The 14,535-nt window shown below is 35.9% G+C and overlaps 1 protein-coding gene and 1 non-coding gene across 2 annotated transcripts in view; both read left to right on the top strand.

Annotated features, from left to right (window-relative positions):
* The window catches only part of LOC125066658 (lysine-specific histone demethylase 1A), a 317,930-nt gene that overhangs the window by 201,055 nt on the left and 102,340 nt on the right, over nucleotides 1–14,535 (top strand). The window lies entirely within an intron of this gene.
* On the top strand, nucleotides 10,422–10,494 carry Trnak-cuu. The gene has a single exon. It is a non-coding gene; the product is annotated as a tRNA-Lys (tRNA).

Raw genomic sequence — 14,535 nt, 5'->3', positions numbered from 1 at the left:
AGCTACGGGAGCCTCTAGGTTGTGAAATAAGGTCATGGCCAAACCGCGCAATGCGCTGTGCATCCGCTCTTGTGTATGCCTTCCTACAAGACTTGGAAGTTTTATTGTAGGTTGCTTTCAGTGAGTCAATGTTAGATGCCCCACTAACGCAGCCATTGATCCACGCGCGATAAGCCGCCTGCTTAGAAGACACAGCATCGGCACATTCGCGAGTGAACCAACGGTTACGCGTACCCTTACTGGCGAGGTCTGAGTTAGGAATGTAGTATTCCATCCCCAACAGGATCTCACCAGCAATAGCAGCGGCGCTAGCTGTCGGGTCATTCTCACTGAAGCAACGCTCCTTCCAAGGGACTGACGCATAGTAATCGCGCAAACCGTCCCAATCTGCCGACTTATAGTGCCAAATGCGACGTTTGCTTACCGTTGGTGGCGGCAGCTTGGCCTGTGGCACTTTGGTAGATATCAGGCAGTGATCCGAAGAACCAAGTGGAGCCCGAACCTCAACCTGATATTCCACCGGGTGGCTAGTCAGCAGAAGGTCCAGTAGGGAAGGCGCTTGCCCGTCAATGTCTGGGATCCTGGTGGGCTGATCAACCAACTGGGTCAAGTCATGCGTGAGAGCGAAAGCATGGGCAGTCCTTCCCGCATGGTCAGTTTTGGAGGACTTCAACCATGATTCATGGTGAGCGTTAAAGTCCCCCAAAAACACCAGTTCCGCGTTAGGAAACTGCTCTTGCGCAGCATCTGCCACCCGACTAAGATGGTCAAATAGTCGGCTTGTCTCCAAGTCACCATTGTGGGATCTGTAGAGGCACACGTAGACCCGACTCTGACGAACCAAGTCCACACGTACCACTAACAGGGAGAAGGAAGGGTCCTCCAAGCAGCGCAGACGGTGACAACAAACATCCGTCCTGACGAACAAGCATACTCCGGCTTTCGCTTTGAAGGATTCTTCAAGCATGTAGCCGGGATAATTAAGGTAGCTGGTATCGACAGGACGGAGTATTTGAGTCTCCGTCAGAAACAACATTGCTGGCCGTGCTGTCTCGAGATGGTGGTGGACAGCATTGAGGTTAGCGTGGAGTCCACGGATGTTAACGAACTCAACCTCAAACAGCGTGGGAATGGTGGGGGTGTGCACCGCTGTACGACCGTCATTTCTTTTATGCACTGTCATGGATAGGGGGAAAAAAGAGGAAGAGACGTGAAGCGAGCGATGCGTTGCCACGATAAGGACGGTCAAAGTGTGGAGCTGTGTTTCCCCAATAAGTTGCCAGAAGAGAAAATAAACTGACCCGCCGGGCGGAAGGGCCCCCGAACCCTCCCGGTAGTGGCCGCCGGGACCCCACCGTCCGGTCACCAACCGGCACGACGGTCCACACCGGGATTATGCGTGGCCTGGTGGGGCAGCCTCGCGAGCTGGTTAGGAACGCTTGGGCCCCTGTACTCTGCCACGGGCGGCCAGCGGAACAACCGTTTCTACGGGTCTCCCTGACCGGCGGGTCAATATACTTTCCTCCAGCATTGGTTCAACAGCAACATCCACCGGACCAACACTTATCGCGACAATGCGCGCTCGGGCACTGGCTGTACGCCGGCTGATCTCGAAACGCGGCTGCAAGCAGCCACTTCACGAGTGTTTCACCATGCGTACGGTGGTAACAAGCCAGGCGGATGATTAACATCCTACCACCAGAAATGTCCCTGGAACTACTAGGTCATTAAATCTTATGTTTGTTTGATTTTTTACATCATTGTTAGCTTTATGATAATAGGTGTTCGTATCGTTGCTTGTATTGGATCTCGGGAGCGATACGGTGTGAAACTTAACGCCTTAGTTCACGGTGCCTTTATTGAACCATTTGCTTTAGCAAAAGCGATAGCGTATTCATTAGAGCTTGATATTTTTTTCTACTATGTAAACACATCATTATAAAGTATAAATGTAGGTTTTAATGTATTTTTTTTTTAATTGTAATCCTTGGTCTATAAATAAATAAAGTATTGACTGGCGCAAAACTTAGTGTCGCTTAATTTTTACCAACTATGAAGTCTCCAGTACTTTGAAATCGAACCGAAGCTGGTCTCATTAAAAGTTGGTCAGACAACGATACCATGGAATTTATCAGCTCAAAAGTGTTCCAAGAAAAGTCTTCGCAGTCGTTATTTCCTATTGTGCTTGACAATAAGATTTAACTAGCGACCTACAGATACCGTCAGCTTTCTGACCAATTCGCGAACGGACTGCTCACGTAATAGTTTTGTTGTTATCGCTCGTAACCACTCTTCAGTTGCGTCTGGGACGATATTAAAAAGATTTGGCAGCGAGCCACCGAGATATTGATCTTTATGCTTGGCCAGACGGCTATAGGAGTTTCCTAAGTGCCATGCCGGTTGGTTTAATGACTTCCCATGTTTGTAACTTTGGGTACGATATTTTATGTACTCGGCGATAGCTTTGGACAGTTAATGCTGTTGATTTCGTCGTTTGAAATTACGGACATTCATTTTATATTCTTACCTGTTAGTCACGAATGAATTATCTTTATTGATGAATGACGCTGCCTTTTATCGTCACTTGTAATTTTATTTCCTTGTACATATCCCAAAAAGTTTTTAGTATCAGCATTGTGTCATGTGCCCATTGAAATGGATACGATTGATGATAGCGGACCTAAAGATAAAAGAATCATGTAAGATAACAAACTGAGTAGTTTGCTAAGTAATTTTGCACAGCTGCAATTTTAATTGTACACACATTTGTATAAAATGGGTGTGTAGTTCAAATTCACACATCAAAAGCGGTGTTAATTAAGTTGGAAACGTGTGAAGAGTGACACCTGCGCTCGTATCGGAGATCAGACCGTTACAGTTTTATGGGGCGTCTACCAAAAACAATGGAAATCGCAAAAAGTAGAATGCGGGCCAGGGGCCAGGTACCAGGGGTGCAGAGAAGGGTAAGCGTACGGGTCGCGGCGGGGTTCCACAATTTATGATTGTGCCGTGTCAAAGTGTTAATGAACGTAGTCTGTTGCTCTTTATTGAGATAACGCGCGCAATCGATGGCCACGCCGAGCTCGGCCCATTACTTATTGCGCCGCCCGATCTTGCGTGTCTCTTTATAAATGTACTTATTTTTTGCTCTATACATTCGTGCCAAGTAACTATTATTAACATTGTACGAGACAATTTATAAAGATGTTAAAGATTGCTCTCTGATTAGAATATCTACGTCTAAAACTTAATCTTTTTTATGAGCAAAGGATTCTAATATTATTTTTTATAACGAGACAGTTGTAGTCAACAAAATAAGATAATTTTAATATATTAACTTCAAGATTATAAACCTATATTTTTGAATTGAATGTTTTTAAGATGGGTTTTTAACGCTGTGTACGATTTATTTTTTTGTTTTTGTTATTAATGAATTTATATACGACCCATCATATTCTTATCGGTATAATTGACGTATGACATATCTTTAGTTGTATTTTTATACGAGTGCTTGAATATTGCACGTCATCCGTGCATCTAGATCTGATGCTATCGACATTATTTTATCATTTATTGTATAACCTTGTATATATAGTATTAAGTACGGTAATTATATTTTGTATATTGTACATGAGGACTGAAAATCATCTATAAAGTCCAGGAATTTTCTGTATCATTTAATTTCATTGATAATTAAGTCATAGAACTAATGTTGATGTTTAGTGTGTTAGTCCCGCTGTTTATATTTACAGGAATACATACATATATGTCCGGGCAAAAAAAGGATTTACTTTCTGATCTAAGCGCCATCTACCGATTCAAAAGTAAATCAGCCATGGACCCAGTTAAATACACACAAATAATTCATCGGTATTGATCCAACCGTTTAACTGGAGTTCAGTTACGTACATACAAATAGAAGATTTACATGATTGTAACTAACTATTGTTAAGCTGTTTCTATTGAAGATACAGGATATTGAAAATGTCGTAAAGATTACATGTACCGTATCTGACCGCTGCATTTCGATGCGATGTTATCACGATATACTTCGCACAATTTCTCTCATTGGTTTAAACGATATCTTAATTTAAATTATTTTTGAGATATCACATAATTTAATATTTAAATTAAATCGTTAATTTGATTCTAAAAAATATTGACGTGTTTTTTATTATTAAAATATTTTTTAATTCAATTTTGTTTTTTTTTAATAAAGTCGATATGTACTTTGAAATACGTTCGGGACACGTTGTTCTAAATCGGAGATTACTAGTTGAAACTTGGACGAGCACTACTGATTTGTTTATCACGTGCTGAATTCGTGTTTTTATTTTATCTTATGCTCTGCGATGGAGGAAAGTAGTGTTAGGTGTAATTTGAATGTGTGTGATAAAATTTTCTTGCACCAAACGGCAAGGGAGTGTAGTGGAATGAAATGAATGAATTTATCTTTAAAAATAAGGAGGCTAATTTCATATTGACAGCTGCGATGACATATTGGAGCAAATTATTATTCTATTAGAAATATTATATAACGCATACAAATAAATGTTATCTATTGGAATAGCCACAGGAAGTGAAGTCTTGACTTAATATAGGTCGAAATAAAACTAGTTTTTAACGGATTTAATCGCGTATATTAATTATTTTTAATTCGTGACCACGAACACTGCAAAGTGCTCGAAACGTCGGGATGTTAAAAATAATTAATATACGCGATTAAATCCGTTAAAAACTAGTTTTATTTCAATGTGTAATAATCGCGAAAATCTAAGACAACATTAATATAGGTCATAATTTATTCAGAAATTAAAAATATTCGAAATTCAGACGTTTAATTTAAAAAGTATCAGGTTGCAAACGTTATATTATTGAGTTAAGTTTGGAGCTTATACCACCACGCTGCTCCAATGCGGGTTGGTGGATACCCATGTGGAAGACTATCATCCGACGCAAACCGGTTTCTTCAAGATGTTTTTCTTCACCGACGAGGACGATATTAATTATTAAACACAAATGAAAGACATGATATTCACTGTTGTGGGGTTTTGAACCCGAAATCGTGGGTCCGAAATGTTTTAACCACGGATCATCTCGGCTTAATCAAATGCATACGTAAGTATGTTTATATTAAGATAAAAATAAGCGTATAATTTATTCGCAAAGAAAACACATACATTGTATATGATTTCATAATAAAGTTCAAACGTTATATATTCGTAAGACGTAGTTTCAATCATAGAATAAAGATAATAATTTCAGTACCGGTCGCGGGAGCCGAGCATTCGTCAGCGGTTGTCCAGTTATCAAAGATTATATCGATTGATAGCCATTGTTCCAACTCGGGCTGAACATTTAAATGTTTTCAACATTTAATACAAACAAATTGATGAATCGTCCGCTGATAAACATTGCTACTTTATCTATAGAATGTCTCGTCCTCAATTTAATCTGATGTTTGAAATACATGGTGCGTTTTTCTTTTGTTTGCAGGTATGCAATCCTCATCAGTGGAACTGATTCATCGTCAGAGATCGCAGGTTTTAAAACTAATTATTTATATGTATAGTTAGATATGTCGTAAATATAAAGGTTATCTTTTTGATTTGTTTAGGAATGCACGTAATTAAAGCTGCTAAATTAAATCTAAGTGGCTCGTATTAGCTCATATACCTATTCAGTTACGAAACACTAATAAAAAAATTAATTCTTTATACTTGAATGTTCATTTTAGCATTAGCACGCTGCTCCAATGCGGGTTGGCGGAATACACATGTGGCATAATTTCGTTGAAATTAGACACATGCAGGTTTCCTTCCACAATGTTTTCCCTCACCGCCGAGCACGGGATGAATTATAAACACAAATTAAGCACATGAAAATTCAGTGGTGTCTGCCTGGGTTTGAACCCGAAATCATCGGTTAAGATGCACGCGTTCTAACCACTGGGACATCTCGGCTCTCTCTTGAATGTTCACATTTTCACATGAGCCGAGATGGGCCAGTGATATATATAAATTTTGATGATCTATTTTTTCATGGTTTTATAATATAAAGTAAGTGACGGTCTATAAGTAGTTCACCGTTGAGCAAAAGCCTCTTTTCGTCTTAAGAAGATTCGGAGGTTCTTGGAATCATCTTGATATATAAAAGTTGATATCAATATGAATATTGTTTCACAAAGGAATATTTTCAACAAGCCAACCATTTTATTCGTGCCTCGCGATAGGCGAAAAGAACACGCAACAAGTGATTTGTTGCACGCTCTATTACAAGTTAGGGGCTTAAGTTGTCAACTTAGAGTCCAATAAGATAGACTTGTTCGTTCTCCGCTCACTCTATTCAAATACGATATCGCAATAATTTTCCGTGTCCCAAAGAAACTTTACAGAGCAATACAACGACAGTGTAACGCGTTGACAAGCCGTTTCAGAGTAACAAAACCTTAATGCGTATCGAAAATATGGTACATTTTGTCGTCCATTGAAGTGTAACTATAATAGATCGGTTGAGATATTCATGGAGAATAATCGATGTATTGTAAAATGTACTTCTGGTTCGTTGATTTATTTTCTTGAATTGTATTTCAATATGATGTAACGGGAACTAGTATTACGATTATGTTAAATACGATAGACTTATACCGACAAGACTTGTTAGTATATTAGATCAATAGAATGAGCCTAATAAATCCTATTGTCTGTTCGGTTGCATTATTCCTAAATAATATAGTGTTAATGTACTATATGGACATACAGTACTCAAACAGATATTACATATAAATTATTACACTAAAATCTAAGGACTCTAATCTAAGTAACGTTATCACTTGATACATTCTCTTACACTCACGATGTAAGCTGTAATAAGTTCAAAATAACAAATAAATAAAAATCAGTATTCAAGGTATTATAATAAACGCTCGTTTAATATTTTTTAATTCATGTTTTTAATTGATTAATATGCGTATATTATAATGCTAGAATCTATTGTCGCTAGTACCAAAAACTGTGTGCATAATTTCATCTACATCGGCTGTGTGGAACTGGTATTACAATATTCAGTTGTAAGATCTGACCCACATAAGTAGTACACAAGCCGAGCTAAAAATATTTTTTTATGGATTAAAGCACCTTAACATTACATAAGTGTTTTTTTATGTTAGTGTTACTTTAAGTATAATCAAATGTTGCACTAAAATTTGACTTTGAAACTTTACTCTTGCGGTCTTTATTGAAAGGAGAATAAACAATTATTTACCTAACCGTAACATTACAAAATTTATGAATTGAGTTGATGTTGTTAAGAAACGCCGTGACAATTATCGTTTTGGTTCCGTAATCGAATTTAGGATACTACTTTACGTCCCAGTAAAGTCATTTTAGCTACGCTGCCGGCGTTGGTTCTAGTGTACAATAATAGCAGCTGCAGAAACAGCTAGGTTTTCGTCTAGTATGCCCGTAGGGTAATTGAGTATATTAGCATATAACGGACACTCACACGGACTATGCATTAAAATGTATATAATTTTAATAGTATTTTAAATTAATAGAAAACTCGAGATTCTTAAAATCTTTATTAAAGTGTACAAGACCATCTAATTGCCTTTTCATTGGTGTCAAGAGGACTGGTTCATTTTTAGCCCATAGGTTCGCATTTGTGATTCAAGGGGATAATTCTGCTAGCATTTTCGTTGCTATTAAACGTGTGAAATACTTTACAGTAGCCCTTTTTAATTTTGACTTGCATACACTTAAGTACTTTATTTAAATTTTAAGATTGTTATCTAATTAAATGTACATTAAATCTTACCTGCCTAAATTAAACTGCCTCATTTGTCTGGTAATTTGTACGGTAACAGATAATGAGGTCACTGATTCAAAACTCGGGTCATACGCAATAAGAGCCCGAGGTTAGGAAAGTTAAACTTTAATACTTTAAATCTTCTTTAGGTGTGATTAAAGTCTAATTATAAAAACGTCTTACGTGTAACAAACGTGTCCTTTTAAAAAAAAATATAAAAAAAATAAACAAATATAAATTTTGGACAACATCACATACATTACTCTGATCCCAATGTAAGTAGCTAAAGCGCTTGTGTTATGGAAAATCAGAAGTAACGATGGTACCACAAACACCCAGACCCAGGACAACATAGAAAACTGATAAACTTTTTCTCCATCGACTCGGCCGTGAATCGAACCCGGGTGTGGCGTACCAATGAAAACCGGTGTACACACAAGTCGACCAAACGTCGGTCGTCAAACAATTCGATAACGACAATAATTTAATTTCCGCATTACATACGATTAAAGTAAAAACGAAACGTTAACATGTAACAAAATAACATATGGAAATACATCAGAAAGCATCGCCGATGTGACCTAACGAGTAAATTACACGGCTCGAGTGTTTGTGGAACGCCCCTCGCCTTCGCTTTGAATTTCTGTACGTAAAATAGCGCACCTAACTGTTTTCGAAGAAGACGCGAATTGATGGCAATTTCCTTTGAGGCTATTATTTATTGATGTATAACTTGAAACTACATCGTTAATATATATTTTTTTGTATATTGCTTTTATATGTTAAGTTCGTTGTTACTTTGTCTGTTACCGAGTACCAGATTCATATAAATATAAAACGTAATAAAATTTATTAAAGTTGCCAATGACATAACATTAAAAATAATTTCATTAAGATAGAGATTTGACGCACCCCTTGGTCGAGTAGTGTGTACACCAATTTTCATGAGTACACCACTCCGAGGTCCCGGGTTCGATACCCGGCCGAGACGATGTAGAAAAAGTTTATTAGTTTTCTATGTTGTCTTAGGTCTGGGTGTTTGTGGTACCATCGTTACTTCTGATTTTCTATAACACAGGCGCTTTAGCTACTTACATCGTGATCAGAGTAATGTGATGTTGTCCAATATTTATTTATTTATATTTATTTATGTATAGAGATATGCAATTGAAAGTTACAAGTATAGGAAGTATTGTTCTACATTCTGATTGAGATTAGTATATTGAAAACTAGTAGTCGTCCGCGGTTTCGTTCGTGTTTTAGGGGTTAGTCGTCAGGTTTATTGGTATGAAAAGTATCCTATGTCCTTCCATGGATCTCAAGCTGGAAACGTACCTAATTTAATGAAATTCAGATGAGTGGTTTCGCTGTGAAAGAGCAACAGACAGACAGAGTTACTTTCGAATATATAATATTAGTATTCGAGTAGATGTAGGTAAGTTGGTACCAACAAACTGAAAGATAACTTGACTGTGGAGTTATAGAATATGCAATTGAATTAAATCCAGTATACCTAATAGTGTACGAGTACTCTTAACCATCAAGTGCTTAAATTATCTCGGGGAATACTCAGAATTAACTTTAAACTAGTTCTTAAAACGCGAATTTGAATACTTGAAGCGGGAGTTCAACTCGTATTGGATGCCCTTGATTATAAATTTAGAGTTTACTTTATATCTTCGACTACTACTATAGTTGTAATATATTATACAAATGAAATTTTAAGATGATAAACTTGATAATGAAAAATTCTCATAAAAATCAGTCAAGTAATTTTTGTATGATTCGCGAACAAATATTTAATTTATAGTTTAATAGTTTAATTATTATAAAAATATATTGATTTATTTAAATATGATTGATAAAGGTTGACTCTATTTTCAAGTATCAAGAAGTTAATTTGTATTTAAGAAAATAAACACACAGTAAAAGTAAAAATATAAAACCAAAATAATAGTGACTTAAGACTTTCAAATAAAAAAGATATCATCGTGATCAAAAATCGTGTTTTAGGAATCAGTTTTACATCCTTATTAAAAAAAAATATCGAAAATAAAAACTTATAATAAGCGCTCTAATTGAGCCATTCCATATGTTCGGCCGTTGGCCGCGACGCGACGCCTTGTCAACGACGGAGCTCACCTTAATCTACCAAATGATAAATATTATTTTATTATTTATTTACTTGTTATTTATTTGCTTCGCAGTTGACATGAAAAAAAGTATGTTGTCTTTCATGCTACGACCTAATCTGCTTTTATGTCAAATCTCATTAGACACCGTCCAGCCGTTCGAAGTCGTTTGGCAAACATTGAAAAAAATATATGCTTTTATTATATATTATAGTAGTTGTAAAAGGCTCTATAGAGGGATTTTAAATTAACTTTTCACAAGATAAACTATATTTATATATTCTGCTAGTGTGAAAATCGACGAATATTAACTCCAAGGTTTTTGTTATCTGGATATCTTGTAAACAATAATATCCTTTATTTGTTCTTAATTTAAACAGACATTCTTTCAAATTTATATAAATAGTAAGATTACAATGTGCCTTTAAATTCATCAAGATAAACTTTTACAAAGTGATGTCAATTTTCAGTGCACTGTCACAAGCCCGGCTAGCTCAGTCGGTAGAGCATGAGACTCTTAATCTCAGGGTCGTGGGTTCGAGCCCCACGTTGGGCGATCAATATTTTATGTTTTAATGATAATATTATTTTGCCTTGTATTTAGGTTAGTTTCTGCGTTTATTTCAAATGTAATGGCCAATCAAAATAGACTGCGGAATCGTTCACTTTGTACCGTTGAAGGGTCACGAGATGGCTTTACAGTACGAGATATTCCCACGATGCATAGTCACATACTTGACTTTGATGGTTCAGTTCATATCGCCGGATTTGAACAGTAACAACGTACTACCGAATAGCTCCGGCGGTGCTTAAAACACGACATCGCTGCGTGATAACTATCAGAACTGTGAGATTTAGTATTTTTCGCTTAATCTATTACGCTCGCTGTATATAAATTTCATGTTCAACAGAGGTGACGTTTTAGTACAAAATATGTGTAAAGAATTTTAATAATAATATTTACGTGTAAAATTTTTAATTTCATTTATCTGGTACCCCGTAACGGACATTGAGTTAGTTTTGTTTTCATAAAAAAATACTAGATGGCATTACTAGTCTTTTACATCGCGCTAACGTTTGGTGCAAATGATTTACATCTAATATGTATTAGTATATGTATTAGTATATATATAAATCTTATTATAAAATTTGAGTGTCTGTTTGTAATATTGAAAGAACCACGTTTTTACTAAAAGCATATGTATGTATACACGGTACATATACTAAATTTACATTTTTTTTTCAATTTTTGTCTGTCTGTCTGATTTTTTGTTCCGGCTAATCTCTGGAAAGAAAATCGGACTGATTTTGACGGAACTTTCACTGGCACATAGCTAATAGGCTAATTAGGAGTAACTTAGGCTATAACAATAACTTTTTTGTTAAATTGCATGAACGCTTAAATTGCTATAACAAACGCGCATGAAGTCGCGGTCACAGCTATTCTATACATGACATAACATAAGCAGCCCGTAATTGTCCCACTGCTGGGATAAAGGCCTCCTCTCCCTTTGAGGAGAAGGTTTGGAGCATATTCCACCACGCTGCTCCAATGCGGGTTGGCGGAATACACATGTGGCTGAATTTCGTTGAAATTAGACACATGCAGATTTCCTCACGATGTTTTCCTTCACCGCCGAGCACGAGATGAATTATAAACACAAATTAAGCACATGAAATTTCAGTGGTGCCTGCCTGGGTTTGAACCCGAAATCATCGGTTAAGATGCACGCGTTCTAACCACTGGGCCATCTCGGCTCGTATTAATAGCTATTCTATACTAATATTATAATATGCGAAAGTAACTCTGTCTGTTACCTCTTCATGCTTAAATCGCTGAACCAATTTAGATAAACTTTGGTATCGAGATAGTTTGAGTCCCGGGAAAGGACATAGGCTACTTTTTTAATTCACCCCTCGGTATAATGTTTTATTTTATTAGTAAGTTCATCTTGTAGTAATATAAGTTCATGTCAATAAAATGTTTTTTAATTGAAGTTTAATCAATCCGAGCGCAGTGTTTACAGTTTAGCTTTACTATTTTCAACTATTCTTGTTATTGTATCTTGTTTTTAAATACAAATAAATATACTTTAGTTAATCCAATAGTGTTGTCTGGTCTGATCTCGATAATGTCCGCGTCTTTTATTAAACGAGTGCTTTATTGTTTGTTTATATACCAACTAAACTCGAAAATAATTGTGATTGCGATGTCTAGGCGAACAAAAGCTACTTCGATCTCATTTAGATTGTTCGTTAGTTTCATAATTTAATTTAATGCAATTCAATGATCATATGATTTCAAACAAAGAAATAATAAAAGTAAACTTTGAAATATAATTCTGTTGTAATTTTCTTAGTATCTGGAACAATCATAGCATTACCGTTAAGACGGTAGTTCTCAGAACAGTTTGCATTACTTGACTCCGCTAAGTATCTTGAAATTATCCTGATCATATTAAAGCGAATCCCGCTATTCTCTTTCTACGATACCTTGCGCTACTATTATTGTTATTTAAGAATGAAAACATACGAAAATATATTTGCAACGAATACGCGTTTTTTTTTTTTTTTTATTTGAAATAAAACATTCGATAAATTATTAATTACTTGTATTGTTATTGTAAAATATAACTTGTATTGGCGTTTTTTTAGTGTTTATTTTGTTTTATCGACGGCATGTTGTATAAATGTGTGTTTCTGAGAGTATTCCCGCGTCTTCCGATTTGTGTAGGCTGATGTATAAATAGCTAGATAAGCTTACTACCATTCAAATAAATACCCAACGGTTTTCAATTACAAGTAGCGCAGCTAAATCAGGTTTCCAATGTTGGCTTATTAACTATTAGATTGCGATACTGCTTTATTATTGAAAAGGGGTAAGTAAATAATACTTTCTATAGATAACAAACTGTTATCAGCCACGCATATTCAATTACATAATTAATTCTTATATGAGACTGGTTTCCTGACTCGCTTCGCTCGTTGTACGAGTGGCTTGAGGAGGGGGGGGGGGTAATAGTTTAATGTACTCTATGTCCTTTTCTGTAAATGTGACACACATGCATGCAAATTAAGACGCGAAAGTGTAACACGCAGACTCACTTTCGCATTTTTAATACGAGTTAGGATAAAACGTGCTCTGTCAGTCCTTATAAAAAAAAAACATTGTTAAATATACGCGCTAAAAGTGAAATCTAAAAAAGGAATCTTAGCGAAACATCAAGCGACTCAATCAATTCGCCGAGTACCTCCCAAAGTAAGCATTATAACAAGCGAAAGATTGAAATGAGATGATAAGAAACGAATCAGAAATCTCGCCGAAAATACGCAGGTACCTATTATGAGTCGGTAATTTTTACAAGGGATTCCTCGTTTCGATATGGCGGGCAATCATTACATGGGCGAAGCGTGTGCACGGAGCGGACTTTTTGCGAGATCTACGCAGATATCCGTGCCCTTAAATATGCAGTGTGGGCTGTGAACGGATCAATGGGCGCATAGGTATTTCGAAATGCATTACATCTCGATTTATTTTGTTCTTGATCGAGTCCCGCGCCGCGACGTGTTAACGATACCCTTTGAAATCTATTTTAAGGGCTTAGCCTATTTGCGAATTACTATGTAAATTTATTTTTACTTGAGTCTTATTACTGCTATACATATTCTTGTCTTTTTATCTGATTCGGCGTTTATTTGCTAATTTATTATATTACATATTAAAAAAAAAAAATTACATACGGCTTAGATCTATATAATCTTATGTTTCAACTTACCTTCATGTTGAAATCTATAGAGCATATTAATATTATAAAAAAATAATAATTAAAAGTATATTAAATAGAAAATCGTACATTCTATAAATTAAAACTACTAATAAGTCATTTAAAGTCAGTATATTGAATATAGGAAATAAATCATAAGACATGTTTTCGAACCTCACAAGTAAACACAATATGTAAATATAAAATATTTGTTTAACAAAAAGTTAGAACCGTTTTAAGTTCTTAGAATACCTCACGTTCGCAACTCACTCGTCTGGAGTGCAAACGTACGTCGCCTCGCGATTGTTAAAGAAAGAACAATTCAGGCGATACAAGATAAAAGCAAAGGCGTGAAATAAATTTATTTGTAACTGGCAACCAATTGCTGTTTAATTGGCGTGTCAGAGGAGCGCTGGCCTCCCCGCTGTTGAGAATGGAAATTATGTTGATTCTTTTAAGATGATTTGCCTTTTCTCTTCCGAATCGTTTATATTGCTAAAATAACATTAATGATCTGAATAAAATATGCTCTTATATATAAAATATAAGTTTAATTTTGTTGTAATATTTTTAAGAGTTCAGAACAACTATTAAACGACCCATTGCTGGATAACGATTGAGTTGATAATTTGAAACTTAATCCATTGTATTGGTTCAATATGGATTGGTGGAATATATCCAATTCGAATAACTATAAATATTCCAAAAATAAATTAACCTTATAATATAAACAATAAATGGAAAGTTTCGTTAAATGCATTCTGATTTATTGTACACTTCAAAATAGGAACGATTTATGCGGACGATCACGCGAACTATACTCCACATGATCG

This window comes from Vanessa atalanta, chromosome 10 (genome assembly GCF_905147765.1).
Source record: "Vanessa atalanta chromosome 10, ilVanAtal1.2, whole genome shotgun sequence".
NCBI classification, from domain to species: domain Eukaryota; kingdom Metazoa; phylum Arthropoda; class Insecta; order Lepidoptera; family Nymphalidae; genus Vanessa; species Vanessa atalanta.
Note: the sequence above shows the minus strand (reverse complement) of the source record. Positions and strands in the feature narration are given on the sequence as shown.